Source organism: Amblyomma maculatum, chromosome 9 (assembly GCF_055883805.1).
Source record: "Amblyomma maculatum isolate TAMU_Amacu chromosome 9, ASM5588380v1, whole genome shotgun sequence".
In the NCBI taxonomy this organism is placed as follows: domain Eukaryota; kingdom Metazoa; phylum Arthropoda; class Arachnida; order Ixodida; family Ixodidae; genus Amblyomma; species Amblyomma maculatum.
In genome coordinates, this window is record NC_139352.1 from 56,679,573 (window position 1) to 56,706,818 (window position 27,246).

The 27,246-nt window shown below is 46.6% G+C and overlaps 1 protein-coding gene across 2 annotated transcripts in view; it reads right to left on the bottom strand.

The window, feature by feature from the left end:
- LOC146179098 (solute carrier family 2, facilitated glucose transporter member 10-like) overlaps positions 1-27,246 on the bottom strand; it is a 60,522-nt gene that overhangs the window by 28,510 nt on the left and 4,766 nt on the right. Inside the window, exon 1 of one of the 2 annotated variants that reach the window (XM_084578796.1) lies at positions 1-1,520. This exon is cut by the window's left edge and continues 512 nt beyond it. The exons of the other annotated variant lie outside the window; for it this stretch is intronic. The gene's annotated coding sequence lies outside the window, so the exon portion shown is untranslated. Of the gene's footprint in view, positions 1,521-27,246 lie in introns of those variants that run through there. 2 annotated transcript variants of the gene reach the window in all.

Here is a 27,246-nt window from a genome sequence, read left to right on the forward strand (position 1 = left end):
GTGGTTACGAGGGTAATGTTAGATGGGCTCGTAATATGAGGAAAGTGGTGGCGAGAAGCAATCAATGTTCTTACGACAGGCTTTACGTTGTTCGTAGATTTCTAGGCACCAGGTTTTAGAAGTTGGCAACACAAGGCCAATTATCAAGTTGGTTTTGCCAGCTTTCGTTCCGTGAACCTTTTTCTCCTTGAATAAACAAGAATGCCTTGCGGCGTCACTTTCTATTTTCTTACAATTACTTATCTGTTTCTCAGTCTAGTCGGCCGCGGACATGCAACTTTGATATCTCGCTCGATATGGTAGAGCGGCTCCGACGTTCCCAGTCGTGGCTGTGGCAATGACACTTCGACCGTTTCAGTCAGAGCAGCATACTTGTAACGCAGAAATTCTAAGCAGCTTTCAGTAAATACTGATTTTCCGGAGAACGTTTTTTCTTCCACTATTTCGAAGCAAACGAACAGGTTGCCGACATTTGAACTCTGATACTACGTCGCTACGGTGCACTGCAGGGGAGAAAAGGGGAGGGGGAGCACGCTGTCATTGGACGAGGACGCACGAAGCTTCTCAAAGACAGGTCTCTTTACCGTCATTCATTCCAGTATCGCTTAGCGAGCGCAGTGTTCGCACCTGGAACGCCAGGAGAATCGCCTCGAGCGCGGCTCCGTATGACCGATCAGTTGCAGTCGTCGTCCTGAAATTTGTTTTCCTCGCACAAGCCAATACACGTCGTAAACCTTCCTTCGCTTCCTAGCTGAATTTTACGACTTTTGTTGTACACAGCAGCAGAGAATATGACTCGGCTTCCTTGATTGCGTACTAGGCGATGTTCACTGGAAGCTCATTCGGTCCCCGTTACCGGATTGTATGCTTGCAGTTCTTGGCCGCCTTCGGGATGTACTTTGACAAACTCTAGGCCAACGCTACGCTCTGAGATCTCTCCGAAACTTCCCTAACATACCGCCAAGACGTCGCCTTGCCTTTGACTCCCCGTACAAGGTTCAAGGTCACGATGACGATTGCTGCGACAAGCGTGCCGAAGAGCCTCACAGCCGAAGAACCTCAGCCGGCGCACACGACCTTGAAGAAACGTCCGAAGACACGTCCAGGACACATCCCAACGTTGACGATGGCGAGTAGTGCGCTAGCGGTACAACTTCGATGCCAGGAAGACCTTGGCCGATCTATGTCCGCCCAGACAGATGCCTTCAAGACTCCGGCGTCCCAGACTAAAGGTGAAGAAGACGAGGAGCGGTGAATCAGAGGTAGAACCTGCACTTTCAGGGGGACCTCTGTCGCTGCACGTGAGCCCAGAGAGACATCTGAGTGTTTTGCTATTGCCAAAACGACGGACGCAACAGCTAGCACTGCTTCCCGGGCCGAAGACAGGGGTGCCAGATGCGTCGACGGCCACGATAGCACGTCGTCGGTCGTGCAACTGTCGCCACGCGCTTCTACGACCGGCGTCAATGCCGGCAGCGACCGTCTTGGCGGCAGAATGAAAGGAAGTCAGGCGACGCAGCCAGCGACTTCACTGCGCGGCCGCTCCTTGCGCCATATCACGTAGAGTTTTCTTTTTGTTTGCCGACTGTTTTCTTGGCGCACTCCGGTGTTCGAGTGAAAGAGCCGTCCATATCAGCTCGGTGGGAACGACGAGAGGTCTCCAAGAACACGAGCATGGCAAGCGCAGTACGCATCGGGCATCGGTCAAGCAGCAGCCACCTCATGAAGCGGGTTAGGAAGAAAAAGTCCGAGACACGCGGGCGTCAAAGATAACGACACGAGAGCATGCAAAACAGAGATAAAGAGAAGATAAAGCGTTTCTTTTTTTGTTTCTTTTTTGCTGCCAGCTGAAAGTTGTACAACGTGAGCACCTTGTGGTTATCCACGTTTAGTCTTCACGGTCTAACTCGAACTGGCTAAAGTCTCTATGACCTGCAGTTCGCAACGCTGATGGTTTTGAAGATATTCCGCACAGTGTGTCTGTGGAAATAGAACGATGTGAATATTTTTCAGCTAATTCACTGGCACTTTGCCCGGTTTTCTTACTTTTGTTCGAGAAGGAGCTGCCATTGGTGAAGCTAATGCGGAACCTGCTGATAAACCATACCCCGGAAATCAGGACCGCAGAGGCGGCGTACACAAACACCGATAGTGCAGTTAAAGAGTATCTAATGTATTCGCTTTCAGCAATCTCTCAAGCATCGCTGAGTCGCAGTTTAAGGTGTACAGAGCAGTTGTGGCCTCAAGGCTCATAGGTTTTATAGCGCATAGCTAAAAGGCAGTATGCTCTGTGTACTTTAACGAATTCCTATCGTCCAAGGTTATCTTTTGATTGCACTCTTGCTCTTTGACTCAAGGGCAGAGTAGGTGGATGCGATACGCCTCTTTGCGCTTGCCAAACGCAAGCGTCAGCGTAAGTTCTTTTTATGAACAAGATAGGACACACTGACAACAAAAGTTAGTAACGTTATTATATCATCACGATACGTTTTCCTGACTTGCAGCTTGGAATAAAAGGAAATTACATAGGGAAACCGAACAAGAAGCAGCACAACGGAAGCTCAGCTTATGCTAAGGTACGGTAGTCTTAACTACCGCACCTTAGCATAAGCTCTCATTCTCTTAAGAATGAAAACCGACGTTGCATCTGGAGGTAAAATGCTTCTAGTGAGCTAGAAGCTTTCAAGCCACGGTTTTTTTTTTTTTTTCTTAACGGCAAAAGCAGCTTTCTTTAGTACATGTCTACGTGTTCATAAGAGCAGCGATGTAAAGCAGCAAAGAACGCGTGATACATAGATAGTTATCCTTTGCAGGAATGCCAAAACAAAGAATGACACACATCGCGTTCACCAATCGTAATGGTCTGGGAGTATCAGAGTCGCCGCATTCAACCGACGTATTGCCTACATAGAGCTGAACAACCATGGAAATATTTGGTGCAGTGATATGGTATTCTGAATGCTCCATTTTAATCTGTTAAGATGAGCTGAAATAATCAAAGGATAAAAAGAGAAGCACCAATTACCGCAGCACCCACGGATCCAATAACAAACGTAATCACGCATGAATGCTGTTAGTATGCGTCTATTCGTCCGTGTTAATTGTGTGCGCTCGTCTGTGATAACTTCAGGCACACATCGTCACATTGTCATATGCGGCATACAGCAGGGCGGCTCGCATCTCAGATGCCTGCACGCGAAATCAAACACAAGTTTTTTGTTCCACGAAGCGGACTGTGAACACGAATTAACAACCCAGTTACAGCATGCGACAAGGGAGCGAAGAACCGGAGCAGAGCGCAGCGGTGAAAAAAAAGCACAAGAAAAAACAAAAACATACGTGTAGGCATCCTTGCACTTCCACCGCTGCGCGTCAGCACTGCCTGAAACAGTATGCCCTTAACTGGGGTGAGGTGCTCTAATTGAACGCAGACACTGACCCCTTTTGCAGTGTCGCTCACTCCTTTCACAACTTCTTCTGAACCGTTGATCACGTCCAGCTGTGACAACCCTCTCCTCGTTATTCGTCAAGTGGATTAAGTCTGAAGATACATTCACTGCACTGACTGCTGCACGAAACGGTGACCACATACCCATACACTTCTCCTATCCTACACGCCTTTGCCAACCCTACTGGTAGACATTACATGGGCGTTTCTGGACAGGCGGCCATTATTCTTCAAATCATGTAAACCTGGATATTTCCACACCATGTGATTCTAGGCTGTCGCCTGATGGTCGTTAGTACCGCGAAACTAGGATGATATGCATGAGCAACATACCCGCACAGTTTTTGAGAACAGAGAACTCAGGAGCGAAAAAAATAAAATACTCCCCCCCCCCCCCCCCTTCCCAGTAAGGAGTCTCCAATAAGGCCAGTCCAGCTTCTTAATAGGCTCTAGCTTTGCAGAGTTCCGTTTTCTGTGCTCGCGTGGGTTCTGCGAAGCTTGCTCAACCTTTGACCAAGCTCGTAAAGCGCATGATTACCAGCAGGGCTTGCGCTTACGTAGCTGTGATGCACTTGCTGCTGGTTGTTGCCGCGTAATTACGGCAATACTGTGAGAGACAGCCAAGCAGCCTGTGGATATCTTGGCTTCGTAAGATCAACGCGCTGACAGTGTTATTGCATGCTGAGATCGTTTTCTTTTTTTTTTTTTTTTTTTTTTTTGAGCTCTCAACCATACCTCGCTCTCAGCTTCCTTGAACAATGGACGAAGCTTTGCAGCCGCCTTTAGGCAGCTCTTAGAGGGAGTGAGCGGATGGGTTAACAATCAAAATGGCCGCAGCTGTGATGACGCATCGTAACCAGCACGTTCCTTGCGTCACTGAAGCTTTCCGTACTATGGCACTCCCTTGTAAAATTACTTTGCGTTGGATAAAATCAAATAAGCATTTTTATTATTAGTCTTTTCATCCAAGCATTTCCAAAACCTTTGTAACTTTTCGTTGTCCTGCCGTACCGTTCCAAAACTTTTTACGATTCTCGGACTGTCTATAGACTTCTATCAAAACAGTCCGTATGCGATAAATTTACCACCACACAACATCTGAGTTATGTCTAAATTAACTACAGACAACGTTAAGACTGTCTATAAATAGTCTGCAGATTTCCTAAAAACGGAGGGAAACTAAGGTTGTTGTAGGCTTTATTCTACGTATAGTCCATACAATGTCTATTGACGAAAGAAAGTAAGATATAAAATTGTACAGGTTGCCTATAGACAAAAGCAATATATCTGAAAGACGGCAACAGACTTTAAAAATAAAGCCTGTGGACCATCTTTATAGGGGCGAACTAGAAATTGGGGTTTTATACGAGCTTTCGACGGGATTGTCCTGGTTATAAAATAGTATAAGGATTAGCAATATAGTTCATATTGAGTACCAGCGCAAAAGAGAGAAAAGACCGTCGAAACGAAAGACGACACGGGTGCTGTTTAACAAATGTTGCTGGAGTTGTTAGACGGCGTCCATGTCGTCTTCCCTTCCCTTGGTCCTTTATCTCTTTTGCGCTAGTTCTCAATATGAACAACTTCCAACTTGTCCAGTACAGCGTGCTGTTAAATGAGAGCGAAATAAAAGCCGTATAGAAATTGATCGCTCGAAAGAATATGGCACAAGTCTGTTATTTCTCTGCGGTCACCGAAGAAAGGGCGGGAATTCCTAGGAGCCGCTGATCATGCGAAGTGATTGTCAATATCGAACTGGCTCTTTTGAACATCTATACATTTTTATATATAGCTGAGTGTTTCAGCGCTCCTGTAGACGTTTTGACTCCTCAATAAACTTTAAGCTGGTAGTCAACGCAGTGTCCGCATTTCATCTATCCTACACTTTATTAATTTTTTAATTTATTTATTTATTAATTTATTCAAAATAGCTTACAGGGCCAGAAGGGCATTGAGTAAAGGGGGGGGGGGGGTTCAAAATTATGGAGTAAGTTTAATAGGGAACAATTAGTTAATTACAACGCGCAGTACAAGGCAAAGAGTAAAACCAGTTATAATTATACAGGGCAAATATAATAACAAGACATACTTCGCCGCGAGCAACATCTTAGTAAAAAAGTACATAAAATGTATATAAAAAGTAAACGCCATTTCCCACTATTTCAAACGGACTGATGGAGGCATTCAAAATGAACTTTTCTAATTAACCATATGATCGCGTTTTACAGCCATTTTCGCACAGCTGAAAGTGCGGTGCAGCATGTAGACGGAGATCGGGGTGGCCGATCTTCCCTTCGTGCTGGAACACAGGGCCAATAAACCCAACTTTGGACAAGTGCTCACTTTACGCCCTTTATATGATAAACGCCTGAGAACCTCTGCGCCCTGGCCAGATTAACTTTCGAGGGCCAAGCAGTTGGAAAACGTCTCGCGTTATCACGAGCGTCACAGAATTTCAGAGCGAGCCATCGAAGATATTGTTGCGAGCACTGAAACGACAGTTGCTAGGACTCTTCTTTTTCCTTTTCAGTACAACCTCTACAGAGTAAACTGCTCCACTGCCGCAAACGCTGGTCATCCCTCACGCCATTACGTCTCTCCTACTCGAAGGATTCTTTGGAGCACCCTGTATCTGCAGTGCGCTGACCTGCGGTAAGATATCGAATAAAAGAGTATTGACCACTGCTTGCAACATAATGCAACCCAAGAGTCTTTGAACATTTACTTATTTATTTAGGTTTGTTCCTTTGCCTAATTCCAACGCTCCCCGTCTAGTCGCACCTCTAAGCTGGGAACACGTGATGTAGCATCAAGTTCGCTTAGAATCGATGTAGTTTCTTCGTAACCGCTTTCCTGTGAAACCATTATTTATGTCTATTCAGGAGCCCTCTGATTAGTTAGGAACCACTCACTCATTCACTGATCGATTTGTATACCAATCAGACGATTTACGTCGATATATTAATTTTATTTTCTAACTAATGAAAGCGCGTGTACTTAACGGGGCAAAGCATACCTAGCTGCTAGAACCATGCGTGCGTTAAGTGGAGTACGTTTTGTATTAAAGCAAGTGGAACAGTTGCCTTCAGTAATCCATAAATTTAACTTTCTTCGTGCATAGCAAGGTCAGGAAACGTAATAAGGAAAATATCGCATGTTTTTTTCTCTACCAGCACAAGGAAATGGCTGCAGTGTAAGCGTGCCGTCCCAGACAGCGATTTTGCTGTGCCTGATGGGGCGTGCGAATCGCGTTCGGGGGGCACCACCAACTCTCACAATCTGCAGAAAAATGGCTACATTGAGCCCGTTTTCTTTTTTCGTCACATTTTGTAACCTCATCATTGCACACGGCTAAAAGAAAAAGTGTTTATTACCTGCCTTTCAGGAAGCCCTTTTTGACTGTATGAAGCTAGCAATCTTACATTTGTTGTCGGCAGTAAATAAGCATTTGACAGTGGCTGACAGCTTGGTACTCATTTGTTCGGTTATTGCATGTCTATTATTTTACCGTGCTATGTACTGCAATATAAAGAAAGGCGAATTAAATAGTTTATCATTCTCCAGAGTGAAATGAAAGTTCTATTTTCAGAGGCAATGTGTGTGTGTGTGTGTGTGTGTGTGTGTGTGTGTGTGTGTGTGTGTGTGTGTGTGTGTGTGTGTGTGTGTGTGTGTGTGTGTGTGTGTGTGTGTGTGTGTGTGTGTGTGTGTGTGTGTGTGTGTGTGTGTGTGTGTGTGTGTGTGTGTGTGTGTGTGTGTGTGTGTGTGTGTGTGTGTGTGTGTGTGTGTGTGTGTGTGTGTGTGTGTGTGTGTGTGTGTGTGTGTGTGTGTGTGTGTGTGTGTGTGTGTGTGTGTGTGTGTGTGTGTGTGTGTGTGTGTGTGTGTGTGTGTGTGTGTGTGTGTGTGTGTGTGTGTGTGTGTGTGTGTGTGTGTGTGTGTGTGTGTGTGTGTGTGTGTGTGTGTGTGTGTGTGTGTGTGTGTGTGTGTGTGTGTGTGTGTGTGTGTGTGTGTGTGTGTGTGTGTGTGTGTGTGTGTGTGTGTGTGTGTGTGTGTGTGTGTGTGTGTGTGTGTGTGTGTGTGTGTGTGTGTGTGTGTGTGTGTGTGTGTGTGTGTGTGTGTGTGTGTGTGTGTGTGTGTGTGTGTGTGTGTGTGTGTGTGTGTGTGTGTGTGTGTGTGTGTGTGTGTGTGTGTGTGTGTGTGTGTGTGTGTGTGTGTGTGTGTGTGTGTGTGTGTGTGTGTGTGTGTGTGTGTGTGTGTGTGTGTGTGTGTGTGTGTGTGTGTGTGTGTGTGTGTGTGTGTGTGTGTGTGTGTGTGTGTGTGTGTGTGTGTGTGTGTGTGTGTGTGCGTGCGTGCTTGCGTGCGTGCGTGCGTGCGTGCGTGCGTGCGTGCGTGCGTGTGACTTACATGTGAATCTTGATCCCAAGCTTGAAACTTACGCAATGTTTTTGGAATTTATCAAAGCTTTTGAAAAAGTGCCCCACAGTCGCTTACTACAAAAGCTTTCTTGGTTAAATTACACTCTAACGTACTGAAATCGATAAAAGAATTTATAACTAACCGCATCCTCCTACTCCCTTATCACTGTACGTGATGGCAAACTTCTCGAAAAAAAGAAAAGAAACTAACCGCATCCAGTTTGTGTTAACAACGAAGCCTCTGGTTTCCTTAACATCAGGCGTCCCACAAAGGTGAGTCCTCGGTCCTCTTCTATATTTAATATGCTATATAATATTAACTACCTACGCACACATGTCTCCAGTATACGTCCGTATGTTCTCCAATAACTGCTTAAACTATCGCACAACTCATAACCACTCCGGTCTAATAGCTCTCCAAACGACTTAAATTATATACAGGACTGGTGTAGCCAATGGCTAATGAAACTGAACCGCAATAAATGCAAGCTGGTATCCTTTGGCTCCAGATGTCACGATCTCCTGTTACCGTATGTAATCGAACGCATCATAGTTGAAATAACTGGATCCTACAAATACCTGGGCGTAAACTTGAGCAACGATCCAATCTGGAACGTGCATATCACTAAAGAAATATTACCTGCTAACAGAATTATCGAATTCTTAAAACGTCATTCGCGCCAAAGCACCACTAAACCTGAATTTGCTAGCTTACAACTCACTTGTACGGCCTAACCTGGAATGTGCCTCACCCATATGGAGTCCTAACCAAATATATCTAACGAATTCCTTACAGTCGATTCGGAATCGAAGCCCTAGATTCATTCATTCATGCTGCTCGTATAATGTCAGCATAAATTCGCAGATGTTTAGAATAGTTAAACATGGTATTGAACGAAAGCTTCAAAGCATAGTACGCTTGGTAGAACTCATTCGTATCCCGATTTAATTGGCATCAGTACAATACGCTAAGCTCAGCGTCATTGCTTCTGGAGTCCATGTCTGGCTCTGAGTAGAGGTACGGTTGCTCCTCGTTCTTACACCGATCATTTGACGTTATGGCTGTTTCTATCGCACGGTGGTCGACATGACATCATCGGCGTGAACCGGGCTCGGAGCTCTCCACCTGGGAGGATGGAGAGGCCTTACTGCGTGTGACGGACCCGCATCGGCGGAAGACCGCCATCACGCAGACCGCGGATGTGCTGCAGCGACATGGACTATCACACATCTAGTGTAGTGAGGCCGTGCCTGGCCCGGGCGCTTGCGGCCCACAAGAGTGGACAATAAAATTTCTCTCTCTCTCTCTCTCTCTCTCTCTCTCTCTCTCTCTCTCTCTCTCTCTCTCTCTCTCTCTCTCTCTATCTCTCTCTCTCTCCACGTGAATAATCCCATGCTCCACCCTTTCCGCATTCTCCTCAGCTCCAAGTTTGAGAGGTCAATGGGTCAAGGGTATGACTTTGTGGTGCAACACCAAGGTGGCACTCTAAGCGGTCGAAGGCTTTGGGGAAAGGAAAGAACAGTATACTTATAGCCACACTTTGTCCTGTGGCTCCTTGAAGTTCAACGGCTAGCCCACGCTAACATTGTGTGCTGATTTATAGGAAAGAAAGGGTACAATACCAGTCAAATTTTAACAGCGATGCTGTTTAAGCTGGAGGTTGTTCCGTCCATTGTGCGCTGCCTCGTGGGTTCGCATAATCACTGATAACATAGTCGAACCAAGCGCAAACAGCATCGCTGCGTCACCAGGCCTATACGCGAGTGTAATCTGCTGTAACTTTTTTCTGTAGTCATCTGAACCGCATAGCAATAGTACAACGCTCACATTGTGTGTTCGTTGTTGTTGCGGCTGTAGGAAGAAGAAAAAGAAAATGCATGGCCCTGCTACTGGCTCTGTAGCTGAGTTACCTCTGCTGCGTAAAGCCGAAAGACTGCACTGCTTAGAGAAGGTCAGCAGGGATCCCTTGGGACTCTACGGCCTCCAATGCGCGCAAAATGAGCTGGCGCTGTTGGGAGAGCTCGGTGGTACGCAGGAGGGACTCCCACGCATCCACTGTAGCTGTATTGTCTGCGTTGTGTCGTATACATGTCCACACTATGTGAATGAATGTGGCCGGTTGTGAGCAGTGTTTACAGCTAGGTGCAATAAGATTTGGGGAAAATTTTGCTATATAGCCATGGGTTGGGAAAGGTTCCTGTTTGTATTTTGCGCCAATGGACGGCCTCGCGCCGGGATAGTTCCCGGTGTGCAGGGGGGTATAGACACCGTTCGAGCCGATAATGCTGGAGGATGTCCGTGTATGTAACAAGGCGTGAATGAGTGCCTTGGGGAGTGTCAGAGGAGGCGGCAGGCTGAGGAGGGTGCTCCGCCCGGTAGCTGAGTTCTCGGGCTAGAGCATGCGCCTGTGCGTTCCCGCTGAGCGCCTCATGAGCTGGGGTCCATATGAGAAGACGAGGTGCAGACGGTAAGGGGAAAGATCGGAGGATAGTGTGTCCCTGTCGGGATATACGACCTGCATCGAAGTTACGAATTGCCTGTTGGGAATCGCTAACGACTACTTTGGTGAAGGGGTCGGTCAGATCAACCCGATGGCAACCTCTTCTGCGATGGTAACAGTTGCGGCGTTAAGGACGCTGCAGGCGTTGTGCCAATTTCGGTGCGGTGCCAATGCAACCGCAACCATAGCGGGGCGACGGGGGTGGTGGGAGGCATCTGTGTACGTAACGTCGGGGCGACCGGTAAAACGTTTGTGGAGTTGCCGGGCTCGGTCGGCTCTGCGCTCTGTATGATACTCTGGATGCATACGTTTGGGATGCGGAGGTATACGAAGACTGAGTCTCTGCTCAGGCGTGAGGTCCATATACGTAGAAGTCGCCCTCAGAGGAGTGATTACTACCTGGCTCAGTACTTCACGGCCCGCATGTGTCAGCGAGAGGCGCCCATATTGGGAAGTTAGAGTCGCTTCAAACAGCTCGTCGACTGTGTTGGAGACCCCGAGGGTCATCAGTTTGGTGGTGGAAGTGGACATGGGTAGACCCAATGCTGTCTTGTATGCCTTGCGCAGTGATGCATCCAGTCGTTCCCGATCTGTTCGCGTGAGACGAAGGTAAGGGGCAACATAGGCAATGCACGTACAAACGAAGGCTTGTACGAGGCGCAAAAGGTTGGATTCGCGCATGCCCTTATGCTTGTTGGCGACTCTCTTGAGCAGGCGGCTGATCCGTATTACAGATTGATCTATTCGCTGAAGAGTCACTCCCACCTTCCTCCCTTCTTTAACGGCGCGGTTCAGGTGTCCACAGAACAAGTATGACAGATACGGAGCCTTCCATGTGCACCAGTTATTCTAATTGATTACCTAATTAATTCATTGACCTAACTATTTTTGGACACAACGTTACGTCACCCTCTATCGATTTACATTACTCATTAACCTCTACCACTTCTCAATTACAACTGCTGCGGAAACAATTTTGCGGACACGCTCTGCGGACAGAAATCTGTGAACATAGCGAAGTAATGCTTTCGCATTAATAATGGATATAGCTCTGGCGTGCGCTAGATGCCAGGAGGCATTGGCCGTTCTCTGATTGGTCGTCTCATTTGTGACGTCACGAGACCACGTGACATGATCGAGTACTCTAGCAACCAGGGCCTCGGCTTTGAGAGGGGAGTGAGATCGGAATGCAGCCACCTGGGACCCTTCGATCTTGAGTTACGCATGCAGCACCAAGGTGACTCGGGCACCTTCGTAGGGCATGGTTAAAGCGGAGCTTTCTATCTATGCCAGGTGGTTTCTACGTAATCTGGTAACTTACGACTGTATGCTAATAAGAACAGGTAGGCAATGCAGGCACAAATTAAATATACGAGTGGCAAAGTGTATGTGCGTGAACGAAGACCAGCAAGGGGAGCCGGCAGACCGCGGAGTCAATAAAGCTGTCGCGCCATACTCTTTAAATCGGGGCCTATATCCAACTTAACTAGCCATGCGTGACGCTTACGAAGTAGTGAGAGTTACCTGCTGTTAGTTAAGTGAGCTTTATCGTAGATGAGATGAGCTTCAGCGCGGACTACGATACAGCGGTGCAGCAATACCTCATTTGAAAATGCGCTTCTGAAGTAAAAGTACAAAATTCCGCCATGATTCGTGCGAGCGGTATCGATAGCTATTAATTCGGTATTGCGCGAACTAGTCGAACAAAGTGATAGCGCAACGTGCAAGGCTACAGAAGGCCGCACGCATCGCACGACTGCATGCGCATAAAATGTCGAAGACGATCAAACTCGGCACACCAAAACCTCCGCCAATCGGCGTTAAGTGATCGGAAGGAAAGTGATTGGTGCACTTTTGAAAGGCACTTCGCAAAATTAGCGGCTCAGCGGATCCGCGTGCAGTCATTTGTCTAAAATTATCTATGATCGCCTTATGTTGGCACATCTGCCTCATTAAGCCTCAGCTTGCTCAGTAAAGAAAGGCTGTGCGACTTAAACGACCACAGTAATTTCAGTTCCGCTCTCTAACGGTTGGATCGTGCCTGTAATTGGTAACAAATGACGCGTTTCGTAAGCGTCTTAGCGGTAAGCACCAGTGGCGGTAAGGCCCATAGCTGAAGACATAGGATTAACCTTGCACCTTACTCGCGCATTCGTTAACTCGCAACATCGGTTAATATTCAGCGCGCACACCAGCACGCAAGAGCCTGCGTTTGCATCCGAGATACTTAAGAAAATCGAATTTGAGTGGGAGAATAGCAAATGCTGCATTGAAATCTACTGAAGACGAGTGAGAAACCTTTACAGGCTCATGCACACCAGTCCTAAAATTGTGCATATGTGAAGCACGGCTACGTTAATGGAGGTTTCCCCTGATGGGGCTGGGACTGGTAGGTCACCGCCGCTTGCAGCGGGGGCCTGCCTGCCACCGAATTTTTATCTGTTGTAGGCCGTCATTGCACCCGCCACCGTTTCGGTGGTGGACGACGGCTGTTGCGGCGGCGCGCGTCTTTGTTTCTCTCTTCCTTTTCTTTCTTCTCTATTTTCTCTTCTGTCTGCACGAGGCAGCCGAGGTGGCTCAGCTACAGAGCCAGTAGCAGGCCCGTGCATTTTATTTTCCTTCTTCTTACAGCCACAACAACTTCACCGAGGAAGAGAGGCCTTTTTTTTTTTATTTGCACAAGTCAATATTTCTCTCTCTCTCTCTCGCTCTCTCTCTTCCTCTCTCTGAGAAGAACAGCTCGACAGGGCACTCTGCGTTAGAGAGTCGCTGGGGTCATGTAGAGAAAGATGCAGTAGGAAGAAGAATGGCATAAAATACCTGCTAAAGAAAAGGAAAGCTGGCCGTCTCCTCGGCTTGTTCCAAAGATGATTTAAGTTAGACTCTGTATGGTTTCCTGGAGACTTCTACACTACACGGCTTCCTGGAGACACGTCTATATGAGAGAAGCTATGGTGTGGTCAATAAAGTAAACATGAAAAGTTCATTTTGATAGCATGCAAGGAGGTGCAAGATAGTAACAATGAGGCTTGGGGGACATAGCTGCCTATTCATTCTATATCGAGGCTGCTGTCTGTCATCTGTCATCTTATGTCAAGGGAATTGCAACATTGGCTGTTACTGGTGAACCATCACACCACAGCGCACCTCTAATATTTCTATTTTGTGCTGTTGCTGCTTCTTGTTTGTTATTTAATTTAGTATTAACCTACCGCAGGTCCCGTTATAGTCGTTTGACTTTGAGACCATCACATATATACCAATTTCCATTATACCTCCTAAAATGTCCCAACAAAATTTTATTTTATTTCGTACTTTCTTGTCTTTAAACGCAAATACATGACACATATTCATATTCTTCTTGTACGCCCATCCGCACCGCAAGAAATTCTACTTATGTTAAGCAGTAAGCAAGACTGAGGCTGACCCTTTGTGTACCCCGCGTCTAAACGTCCAGGGTGATCCCTGTAGAAAAAGCTGCACCTTGTAAAGCCTTGCCGACCGTGACTTGAATGCGGATACAGTAATGTAACGGAGCTCTTCACATCAAAACCGCTTATGACGCCCACGATGACAAATCGTCCTCGGGATATAGGCAGCGTGGCCCGGGAGAGAGTTGCAGGGACTGGCATGTCGTGGGCAGCGAGGAAAAAAACCCCTTGAAAGACCTTGGCTGTGCCGGTGCAGTGCTGAGCAAATAACAGGGGGGGACAATGGGCCGCGTCTCTGATCACATACATTGATGGCGTCGAATATATACAGTTGTCATTCTGCACAGTACGTTGGTCATTACTGGTCGCTTTGTTGCGAAGAATAACGGAACAAGAGTTTGCAATAGCGGAAGTCGGGACGTCGTTCCACGTCGTCGTCAGAATTGTTTTGTTTGTTTGTTTGGCTTGAGTAGCCTCTGTCCACCTCATGTGCTGACTGAAAAGGTTTAATTCTTTCTTGAAATTGTATATTTTATCCACTCCGTGCTACCGCCACTTCCCTTAAGGTGGCGAAGCAAGCAGGAATTATAAAATTTATGAAAGGTTCTTACAACTTTACTGTAGACATTACTGCTAATCAGGAATACAAATAAATAACGAGCAGTGCCTACGTAGTCGTCTTGGTTGAAAACACTGCATACGCCTTGTGTCGAAATCTCTATTTAAAGTTAGCCGCATTTCATGTAGCCATTGTTTAAGTAGCCAGAACTGCAACTAAATGTCCTTCAGCCTAATGCCGGACAAATCATGTCCAATGCGAATCGCCAAATAGTGGCCATGAAAATTTTCAAATTTGAAATATTTGTAAGCGACATATTTTGTATCGTGGTACAGTCAGATCCTACGTTCCTTGAAGGAGCCAACGAAAAGTAGGTGCGAAGAACAAACAAATATCTTGACTTTTCGCGACAATCTAAAGATCAGGGCTTGTGGTATTGGCTCATAGTAACGGAGTCCTTAGTGGCTTCATGTTTAATTAACCCGGAGTAACATCTAATAAGCAAATGCAAACAGGTGTTCAAGCGGATCAACGCTACTAACAGGTAGGTCACCGCCGCTTGCGGCCCACCGAATTTTTATCTGTTGTAGGCCGCCATTGCACCCGCCACCGCTTCGGTGGTGGACGACGGCTATTGTTGCGGCGCGCGTCTTTCTCTCCCTCTTTCTTTTCTTTCAACTCTGTTTTCTCTTCTGTCTGCACGAGGCAGCGGAGGGCCCCACCGGGGTGGTGCAGTGGTAAGACGCCCGACAACTATGCCGGAGTACCCGGGTTCGAACCCGACCTCGGCGGCTGCGTTTCGATGGAGGCGAAACGAAGAGGCGTCCGTGTGCTGTGCGATGTCAGCGCACGTTAAAGATTCCCAGGTGGTCGAAATTACTCCGCAGCCCTCAACTACGGCTCCTCTTTCCACTTTCACTTCCACCTTCCTCCCTTCCCTTACGGCGCGATTCGGGTGTCCACAGAAAACAAGTGAGACAGTTACCGCGCCTTTCCCTTCCTATAAATCAATCAATCAGTCAGCGGAGGTGGCTCAGCTACAGAACCAGTAGCAGGCCCGTGCATTTTCTTTTCCTTCTTCCTACAGACACAACAGCAACAACAACTAAAATGACGTTTTAATAAAGAACCAAACACATAATTTAACTTTCGCTGAGACGAGTTTAGTTATGAGGACTATGCAACTTCGTAGTTCATTTTCAAGTATAAAAATTTCATTGCACTCTTCATGATATGGCAAAGCAGACACACACCGGAACCGTTATAAATCCTCCTGTCAGGGCAACTTTCTAATCAGGCTACAACTTAATGAAATAGACATGTTTTATCTCGGATAATTATTTGTATGTTCGGTTACCCAATAGCCAGATTTCACCCCACCGCAGTGGTGCCGTTGTAACACGCCCGATTATTGTGCCGGAGTACCTGGGTTCGATCCCGACCGCCAGCGGCTGCGTTTCGATGGAGGCGAAACGAAGTGGCGTCCGTCTACTGTGCGATGTCAGTGCACGTTAAAGATCCCCAGGTGGTCGAAATTACTCCGGAGCCCTCCACTACGTCACCTCTTTCTCGCTTTCCGCTTTCCCCCCCACCTTCCTCCCTTTCCTTAAGGCGCGGTTCAGGTGCCCTGTGAAACAAGTGCGACAGATACTGCGCCTTCCCTTTCCTGTGAACCAATTATTATTATTACTGCAACGTATGAACGCTGAGACTGCAAAGGCCCTTTTAGTGAGTGTTAGACCATTTTCTAAGAGCTATTTGACCTAACGTTCCAGCGATCATCCCCCTCATCAGGGCGAAGCATGTCAGCCACGAAACGACACTCGGTGCCAATCAATGCCGGCGGCGAACGTCAATAAATGTAGCTCTAAATGTCTCAAGATCCGCTGCGGTATCCCAGTGGTTGGGGCGCTCGACAGCTGTACCCAAGGATGCGGGATCAAATCTCGGCCGCGGCGGTAGCTTTTCGATGAAAGGGAAAAACAAGGCTCCCGTGTGCTGTGCGATGTCAGTGCACGTTACAAAATCCCATGTTGTCTAAATTTCCGGGGACCTCCACTACGGCGTCTCATAGCCTGAGTCGCTTTCGGACGCTAAACTTCATAAAATAAACCAAGCCATAGATTTCTCGAGCGCAAATAATAGGAGATGCCTCTGTACTCCACAACACAATTAGATGGCATTTGCTCCAAAAATGTTTTCACACATCTCACCTCTGTGGGGTGCCATCCGAAACGTCAACCTCCTCGAAACAAGTTTGTCCAGCGTATCCCCGAAATCTTGTACTAGGGACCAACTGCGGTGCACTGTCGTGTGGAGAAAGTTAGATAGCCGTATGCTCGCACACCATGTATTTTCTTCTCTCCTTTTGTGTTGCTCTTTTATTTGCTTTCTCCTCCTCCACCGCTCTGTACCGATGCTACCGGAATCGCCCCTCCTCCGATCCCTTCCCTCTCTCCGCCGTCACTCTCATTCGCCAAGGGATGCCCCGGTGCGTGAAATCACGTCCTGGCCATTACCCGGCTCGTTCGATCTTCCCCGCGTTTACTAAACAGCGCGCAGCAACGATGAGTAGTGCGATTTCTCAGCTAAAGACGATCAGCACGCCCGTTCGATCCCGCAGTGCGGGGTATCGAAGATAATCGCTTCAGGAAGAGGCGTTCCTACTCGATGTGAACGGTACTTTACGGTGGCATTTTGTACGCGTATAAGATACCCATCAGTCGCTGCGCCTTCGTCACTGTGCGAGTTTCTGCGAACATTAGTGGATGCCACTGTAGGGTAACGCCTCGCTGCCTTTCCGTTTTGTGTGAGTCGTTGAGGGACACCGGAAGCTAAAGATGCGTTGTCGATAGGGGACAATACTTTTGGACACGTAGTTCACTGTATTTTCTCAATGCGTGAAATGCGTGAAAACATGTGCGTTTCGCGTGTCCGTTCTCTGGTCTTATGGTCTCGCGCTGTTTGGTCGTCTTTTATCCGCTTTATTAAGTCCGTTCGTCCGCTTCTGTGCATAGGTGGTCATGCCCAAAAGTTAATCATACTTGCGCTCTATATGTGCGCAATAGCTGAGAGTCGTGGAATGGCTCAGTGTCTGCTACACAGTTAGCTTTGCGATACACGGGCATCACTGGGAGCCCATCCCACCAGTAGAAGCGTATAAGCTCGCTTCGATAACCAAGTTGCGTCTTTACGTGCTTAAGCAGCAGCCTCCGAAGCAACATGGGTCCCTAAGTGTGCTCTTTCAACCCGAGCGCGAAGATAAAGTAGCTGCTGCATAAACTCATCCTGCACGAAAGACAGCATGCTAATTAAGCAGGCTAATTAGGCAACGAACTTGTTTGCACACTTTCGGCATGATACCTTGTCGCTGTGGATACAGCTCAGCGTATGATCGAAAGGAACGTTTGTGCCGCGAGTTTTGCCTTAATCGGTATGCCCTATCAATCAACCTCTCACGAATACAATTTCTGCCGGATATCTCCTTGCCCTCCTCCTGTCAAACACATACGCACAAATGCAAGCACAAATGAGAAACGAGACACTGTGCAGTGTTCTTCATGGTATGTTTTTCTTTCACCCCACCCCCGCTTGGTCTATGTTGTGTACACGAGCTATCAGCAAGTCATCGGGGCTTCACACCGCAGAGCTCTTTTTTAAACAACCGCATAATTCTAAATGTTACATGCATTGAATCCCAACCACGCGCTATGTAATCTTTCAATGGGTTCCTGACTACATGCAAATCATTCATAATTAGCGGGCACAGCCGAGCCCAGCAATCGTGGGCAGCAAATTTAATTGTGAGTGAAATGTGAAATACTCAGATCCACAAATCTCAGACGTAATCTGGGAAAACGTTTAAGACGTAATTTTTCATGTATTGGTATAACTTCATGATAACAATCAATATACCAGCAGATCTTCCCTCAGTATGTTTTCAGTTTATTGCTTTTTTTTTTTTAAAAAGCCGGTCTTCTGTATCTTTACAACTACTGCCCACCGCTGGGTCGAAGTAGTTACGCTACCGAAAGAATTAAGTTTTACCCGTCGTGCTAGCAGACAATAACGTAATGCCCCGATTGAGTAAACGCCTCCAATAAGTGGTGCGATTTCATTAAAGCTTGAGGGAAGCCACGTTCAATTATATATTTATATTGAGAATGAGAAGTTACAGGTGTTCAAAATTCCTTGTCCTGGATCATCTCTTAGTTCCTTATTGTGTAGACCTGACTCCCGTAGCGAAATGTAGTCTGAAGCGCGAGCCCGGAACCAGGAATAATTCTTTCTCAACTGCGAAGACCGTCAAAAAGCTACTAGCACAAAGTCGCGAATACGCTGCATGTACGGGGAAAATGCTTCAGTTATAATCACCCGCGCTCATTCGAGTCAAGTGAGTCTAAATTAGCGAGATTCCCTAATGAACGACTTCGCCTCTTGGACGGCCGCCTAATTCGAGTGGAAGATTATATCTGCACGCGCTTCCATTACATATCATCTTACTTAAGTGCCGCTACAGCGATCCTCGGGCGACCATGTCCACTCTAAATTCTGACAGGGAAACGCTTCTTCCTTCCTTATAGCGTGCGCGTGCTAAAGATTGATCGCGATGACCGCCACCGCCGTAAACAAGGCACTAAAGTTCGTCACGGTCGACCGTCAAGCGCTCGCAGACCAAATCACGTAGGTATACGCTTCACCGAATACTTTAATTTCCTGGTGTACTTGAGTGGTCGGCGAAGGTGGGTTTTTATAAGATGTCCTGCATGCTCTGTACACCGGAGGCCGACTACATAATTGTCGACTTCACTTAGCGAGCGAATACGGTTTCCACATCGTTCCTAACTATTTCGGAGTCAACAAATATATAATATGTGCTGAAACGCCTCCACTAGTTATTCTTTTCTTTGTTTTCGTTCAAGCGTATAGGAATGCCACATTGTGTTATACTTTGGACGCTTAAAAGTAGGCAGAAACAGAAAGATGGGTGAAGAAGACGCAATTACGCCATAGAGAAACATACGCAAAGAGCGGACACTCGAGCCGTTTCGCGGCCGAGCGATTAAGGGTCTGACCACCCGTGACGCGGCGTAGCGACGTTGGCTTCCACTTCAGCTCAAAGGTGGACTGCTTATCATACATACACCGCATTGCATGTACGCTTTCCATTTCCTTACCCGTTCCATATAAGCGTTGATGCTGCGCCAGTCATGTGCCGCCGGGTACGCCCGCTTTTCAATGCGTCGCCTCGTTTTGTCGGTAACTTGTTTCCTATTGCCTGCAGAATTATTTTGGTGCTTGTTGAGCAAAGAATTCTTTAAGTAAGTCATTTATTGCGTTGCGTGGGCGTATTTTCCACATGTAACTTAGAATATGAGCCATGATGCTCTTTTAATGTGTAGTGTGTATTTACTGCTTGTTTTTGGATCGTTTTTTTTCTTCTTAAGAACATGTGCTTCCTTCCATTGCGTAATTTTCCAAAGTAACGCGTAGCACCTACAGTTTCAACCACGGAATTTATGGGTGGCTCATATGTATCATAACACAAACATTTGTTTGGCACTACAAGAACACCGTATTAAGCATTGAGATCGTCTTGTGAATGATGTATATATATAGTCAGTGACAGCAAAAGCGCAATCAGGAGCTACACCGCTGGAGTAATAGCAAAGGTCGCGGGTAGAATCTTCGATCAAAAGCGAATAGAAAGAGACGTCACCTTTCTTTGGACGCCAGCCCACGTGGGCGTGCCCGGAAACGAGGCGGCACACAAACTAGCCTTGGATCTCACACACCGGGCTGGAGGAGTGCCACCGGAGCAAGGCAAACAAGAGGACCTGATTAACTATAGCGAAATAACAATGCACTACAGACTGAGCAGGAGAGTCCTACCACCACCAAACAAAGGTGGTGGTAGGCAAAGAGGAAGCAGTAGCATGGAGAAAGCTACAGACAAATACATACCCGAACCCAGTTCTTGTCAACCATATATGGCCAGAAATACGATCAGACCTATGTTCACTATGTAAGGAAAGGGGATCTCTAGATCACATAATATGGGAATGTGCAAAGTCACCATGCAGGGCTAAAAATATAACTAAATACACCCGGGAGACCCTTCTGCGAAGCTCACACCCAAGAGCCCGAGCCCAAAGAGAAATTGTTCAACTGGCTGAAGATGCCGCCGGAGTCCAAGAACTACCGGCCTGCAACTAAGGCGAATGTCCCACCTTCCGTGTCTAACCCCCGAATAGCGGGATAGTCACTCTGTGAGAAAAATAAAAGCTCTCTCTCTCTTTCTCTCTCTCCTTTAGTTTTGCTCTCACGGGTGATGTTTTGGAGGAAAAACACGCAGCAGGTATGCGCACTTATTTCTTTTCTTCGTGACACGCCTTCTTTCTTGTTGCTTTTTATGGTTTTTTTTTTCATTTTCTAAAATGTGTGATACAGTGTTCTTTTTTACAATTCAAAATAAAAATAAGAGAAATAAACGTTTTGTGTGAACCCATGACTCCTATGTGTTCAACTGAGAAAACTGGCTAAATCCCATCAAAAAAGTACAATAAGAACAGCCGCTATCGTATTATTCCAACCTGCATGAACAAAGTAAGCTGCGCTTAAGTTCTTTGAGATCCTTGTTGGTATTTCCAGTAAAAAGTCAGCGATCCGCGACTTTATTACGTCTGCATGCATGACATCATTAAAGACCTTACGCGCCGCTATATAGACGTTGTAGTAGAATATTTTAACAGCCAAAGATAAATCAGAATTGAAAGCATTGCTATTGAAACCAAAACCGAAACAGGACAAAAGTACATGCCTAAAATCTCGGAGGACGTAATTAGCGGTCTAACCAGCCGCTCGGGGCGCTGGCGGCCGCAGGGCCCTATGGAAGTGTCCGCTCTTTACGTATGTTTCTCTATTATTACGCTGCAACAAAAATAGCCGTTAGTCAGCACTACGTACTGACAACGGCTGTCAACCAAGGGAAACCAAGCCAACGTTACGTGTTGACTTGGTTGGCTTGCTTCATTTCGCACCGAATCGGCTGTCGACGTTCGCAGTTCACACATTTTGCGAAGCTGACTTACGACCATCGCTGATAATGACTTTGTACCACTGTTTCTTCCGCCTCCCATTTTGCCACGGGTTGACACTTAACGTAACCTGGCAGGAAATTATCTTAGCTCGAGATTCTGTAATGCAACAGGCTTGTGATTCTGGTGTGCACGTTAAAGAACCCTAGGTGGTCGACATTTCCGGAGCCCTCCACTACGGTGTCTCTCATAGACTGAGTCGCTTTGGGACGTTAAACCCCACAAACCAAACGAAACCAAACCGATTCTGCAATCACCAATCTCCACTCTCCTACAACCTGTGTAAGTATAAGTATGCAACCTTTCTAAGTGTTAAGTATCAATACTTAATGAACAAAATCCCGGAAAAGTTAGAAAGAAGTGCTACAACAGGCGTGACCAGATATTTTAGGCATATTCAGCAAAGAGGGACGCTAAAAAAAAAGAATATTTTGTAAAAAGCACATTTAAAAATCTCTTTACAAATAATCAGTTCATAAATAAATCGATCTTTTTCTTTAGTTTTGCAATTAATTGAATACTTTTGGAACCTATATAAACAGTGTTCTCGAAAAACCGCTTGCTCTTTGTATTTTAGAGATAAATACTAGTAACGTTGAATTTTCCTTTTCAAAACCAAGCTGCACCAGTGGCATAACAGGAGAATCTGAACTCGGTCGCCCCACCGCTGTGTACTTAGCACCGATTGTACTCGCCTTACAACGGTCGAGGTACGGCGAAGTCGCACGCGCGGGAATGTCGGTATACACGGCAACCCGAGCAATTTTCCACGTGACTAGCCCCGCGTTCCGCGCTTCGCATTTCCTATTTCAACATGGCCACACAGTGGAATGCATGCAGTTTAGTGAGCTCGAGAAAGGAGGCATTGTCCTTTCCGAGCGCGAACAAAAGCGAAATTTGACGCGCCACTTCGCTCCATCGCGGGCATCGATAATTCGAGATATTGTTTGGTGTCGCTCCTGACGTGTTCGCGAGAAAGCATGCAAAAAACAATCGAAGAAAATTTCTAAAAATATTGCAACAGATAGAATTACCCGAGTTTGCACTCCAAGCTTAGTCTCGTTAGTGCGTATTTGTTCTACGACAATGAAACATGAGTGAAAAATAAGCAAAATAATAGTCGATTACTCCTGAGTAATTGTTCTGTTTCTTTTGGTGGGCTGTAGTTGACGGCTGAAGACAGTTCTTTTTCAGATAAAGTGATTACGTTTTATTAGCCTTTTCTAATGTGTGTAAGGCTGGTAGAAAGTTGGACGGTAGCCATTAGTATTGTTTCGGTGTTAAATCCGCCTGTGAAGGGCTGCACAGCTCAATACCACGCACTGACGACTAGCATAATTACTGACTAATTAAATGTTTGCTTATATGTCTATTTTATTTTGTTCGCTTTTAATCCCTGAGCAACAAATTGAGGGTCGATTATTGACTTCCAGATTGATGGACTGTAGGAATGATTAACTGATCGACTGAGCAGTCGGCTGGCTGAATGTTTATATAAGAGTCCGTTAATCAAGTTATCGATTTATTAGTATTTGATTGATTGATTGATTGATTGATTGATTGATTGATTGATTGATTGATTGATTGATTGATTGATTGATTGATTGATTGATTGATTGATTGATTGATTGATTGATTGATTGATTGATTGATTGATTGATTGATTGATTGATTGATTGATTGAACTGTACGGGTGGTTGTCGCTAGGTTTAATAAGCAGAACATGGCGCATTACCATGTTCTGCCGTTAATTTCTGCGCTGTAGAGCCTTTGCAGAAAAGAAGCCGGGGTACGGAATAACACCGCTACTGTGCAGCGAGTCCCCTCGTCCCCGATTCGCTGGTCCGATTCGATCGTGATCGTGTCGCGTGGAAAAGTACCCCCGCTGCATCGTTTTCACTCCGGAAGCGTGTCGGCTCTTTTCACGCCTCTTGAACAGCGTACTACATTTGCACCACTCGACCGTGCCGCATCTGTGTGCCGGGCCTCCATCGACGCCGTGCAACAAGCCCCTTCCCTATGCTAGCTCACCCTTTCACTTTCACGCGTCCGATAAGCTGCTAAGGAAGTGAGCGGCAAAGAATATCTGGGCCAAGAATCAGGGTCATCTGGCAGCTATTTCATTAGCGAGAAAGCGACACGCGAATCTCCCTCCCATGGCGAATCACTGCAGCTTACCAAACAGTTACACCCTCGGCCGTCACCGATAAATGAAGCAGCCGAGTGCTCCACATGGCTGCTGCGCGCACTAAATGAGTCAAGGTTACGCCAAGGGGACCTAAAAATCGCAGAACGCTAATCTGACTGAGCCAGCAGAACGCTTTTCGACCAGTGCTTAAGGAACGACGGGAAACTAGCAGGGACAGGATGGCACTATCGTAGCCGGGACCCTGATATTAATGGTGCTGACGCCATGAACTGCTAACCATTTGTCAGGGGTGATTCTGCTCACTGCACGTACGGCGTTTCTGCAGCATTTCACCTGCGTGTCTCTATTTCCGCTTCTAGCGAACCTCCGCTAACTACAACGCTGATGCGCGTACTTGCATTTGCGTGTAAGGAAACATTTCAGGGACAGCCTTTTTTTAAGCGCCAGCCCATATCGTGACTGCTAAATCCTTCTTAGCACGCTTGAGATAATAAAATGTAGCTATAGAGTAGTACTGTGTGAGGGAGAATTCGTGTTTGCTCTGACGGGAGACGAGTACGACGACGAAGAAAATTTGGAGGACACTGAAAATCCGCTTTTAAGGGCAGGGCACGAAAGCGTTAACAGGTTCCGCATGCTGGTTCCCTTTAAATCCTCGTTCACGCACAACGTCTTCGCTACTGGCTCAGTCAAATATCCCTTAATTTGACTACCCTTAATTTGCCGAAGCGCCTTGCGTTTCTCATCAACCGAACGCGGTCGCCGTGACCGAGTTCTTCAGTAGTCAAGCGCCTTAACAACTGAGTCGTCGCGGCGGGGAAGGAAGTTTTCCGCAATGACACCTAGAACTGTTTGGCGAGAGATTAAGCAACAAGCTTGTATTTTGTCTCTTGTTCGTGTCTTGTTCCTTTCCTTCACGCATCATAGATGATACTCTCCAGAGAGCGGTCATTATGGGACTTAGTCCTATGACCCATCCGGGAAACTCCCTTTATTGACAGCAGACCAACGCGGCATTTTTGGTTAACACCTGAGCCAACGCCAATGGCGCCACCCTTCGTGGCTATGACAGCTTCTCGCGTAAAATTATGATCTAAAAAACGCTTCATGGCCTATTTTTCCCTCCAGCTATACTGAATTTTGCACAGGAAATGAGACATGGCTTAACAAGCGGCCTCATTTCCAGTTCGACTCATGTTCGCATTACCCAAAGGGTCCAGTTACAGCATACTATATAGCATAAATCACGTACGCATACCTGTTGCCACTGCCTGGTTTATGCAATGCGACTTTTCAGCATATATGGTTGACAAGAATATATTATATAGACCTTGCCATTCCGGCTTGGCAATCTACGCTCGACGGGAGTTTCTAGCTGTTAAAAAAGTGACAAAAACATATCACAGCTTCGCTGAGGTGTATATTCCGAAGCACTACGCGCTCCTGCAAACTTGGGCGGTTGAGCGGCGGCCAGCATTGCCTGTGGAACTTGGGCTGAGTGTTCAAGTAGCACGGAGGAGTTGATGAACAGATTCAGCTTTTTCTGGGGGACATAGGCTCGCGTAAAGTGAATGTTCCCGTGAACGCCTACGCGTAATCAAGATTCAACGGTGTACTACAAGTGAAGACGTTTTCCTTATGTACGTTTTCGCGGCTAAACTTCCCAACACGTTTGTGCATCTATTCTTCCACACGTGGTGCATCCGGCTTCTGCGCCAGCGTCATATTACCAAAGATCCTTTGAGCAGCTAACAGTACCCAACTGTCGAACATAAGACTTAAAGAACAAAAGATTATCAAGTTACCGAAGCTTTTACGTGCAAGATCATCAGATAAAAATTGGCACCTTGTCACCAGATTACCAAAGCGTTTCTATACGAAGAAGCACGCACGTACAGGAGCATTACCCTCCACTTCGCAAGATGTACCTTTCATGCACATATATAACTCAGCAAACATCTTCTGAAACTTAGTACTGTACACCCATAAAGCTACAACGTACTTCTTTTATATATATTCTTTTCTGCCTGAGCGACCACATTCCTTACTTGAGCGTTTCGAAGCAGTAGAAAATGCTGAATAAAGAAACGCAAAAGCAGTATATGGAGCGTGGCTCGTTTGTGCAGTGACATGGCTGTGGACATCCGACGCGAGCTCGCTTCTGCCCCGCGTTTCGTTGCGTCACGTGTGGTGTTTGCTATCCTGTTACAACATTACCTGGTACGTGATGCACACATATGGCCCGTCCACTCAAGTCGCATCCGGCTCCTGTTTGATTTGCGATGCTTGCGATGTTTTTGCTTTGGGCAGTGAAACACGACGAAGCCCTTGGATGCATTTGTAATTCTATAGTCTTGCGAATGCTTCGTTGCCGGTCCGGACAAAAAGGCCCAGGGGCTGCACCGCTTTTGCAAAATATACCTCACGTACCATATGCGGGACAATGCCTTTTTTTTCTTTCTTCGCAACAATGTTTGGGATATATTTTATTCAATTACCCGCTGCGCTTGATTGGAAGCTAGTGAGTAATTATTCCCTTATTACAAATCTACTTCACTGCGGGGGACTTCCCTAAACTGATCAAAATAACACATTCTTCGAACGAATGTTTGCACCTTCTCTGCTTTTTTTTTTTTTTCCTTTGTATCAATTGCTCACGATTGCATGATTCTGTAGTATCGCCTGATGGGGACGTACGTCTATGTTGTTACTGACTTCGTATTTTCTCCGCGAGCTATATGCTTTTATTCGTTGCACTGCCAAGATCCCGTCTCGGAATATTGCGCAAAGAGAGAGAGAGAGGGGGGGGGGGGGGGAGGAGGCAAAATGTCGCAGTTACGAAAGACCCATAGGGGACGGTTGCCATCATCAATGGTTTGAAGACGACCCGCTTTGAGCGGTCACGTACCGACAGGTCATGTCTTGCACTTCCTCCCATCTTTCTCTTTTGAACTACTGCCAACTGACTCGCCGTGTGCAAGCTTTCACACCCTCACCTCAATCTTTCGACTGCTTTCATATACTACATAGCGTAACCAGCCAAGTGCTGGTTAACCTTTCCTCTCTTCCTCCTCCTCCTCTTTATAAGGTAGATGCCTATGTACGAATTGAAAGTGAAAAGCAGCTTCAAAAGCGGTCTTTCCAACCACTCACCTTCGCAATGGGAAAAAAGATGGAATCGACGGTTGGCATCGCTTGGCGCACGGCCTGCGTCGGTGATGTCGAGATTGCGTGCTGGAGCTGACAGATAACTGCTGTTAAGGGGGCAAGTATACAAGAACACTCAAGCATACCGCGATAAGCTTAACCGGGCTGGATGTCATGCAACGTGGCGCACCTTTTCCGCATTGTGCAGTCGAAGTGCTGGGCCCTTCTGCGGGTAGTATGTGGCGGACTTTAGTGAGACTTATTCGTCAATGGTCTCTCAACACATTTCGCCGCTTCAACCAAGCCGGTGCCTTTAGAGTGCCGACGTTAATGAAGTCGCCGAAAGCACCACGTGACTTTTCATTGCGCTGTCAGGTAACGAACTCTGCTCATCTGAGACAAATTCTTGCTTAGTTTTTGGGTATACTTCATTGGCGACTGCCCATCGACCTGCCCACAGAGACGGCAATTCACCATCCAGAGCACAAACATCTCCTTATCG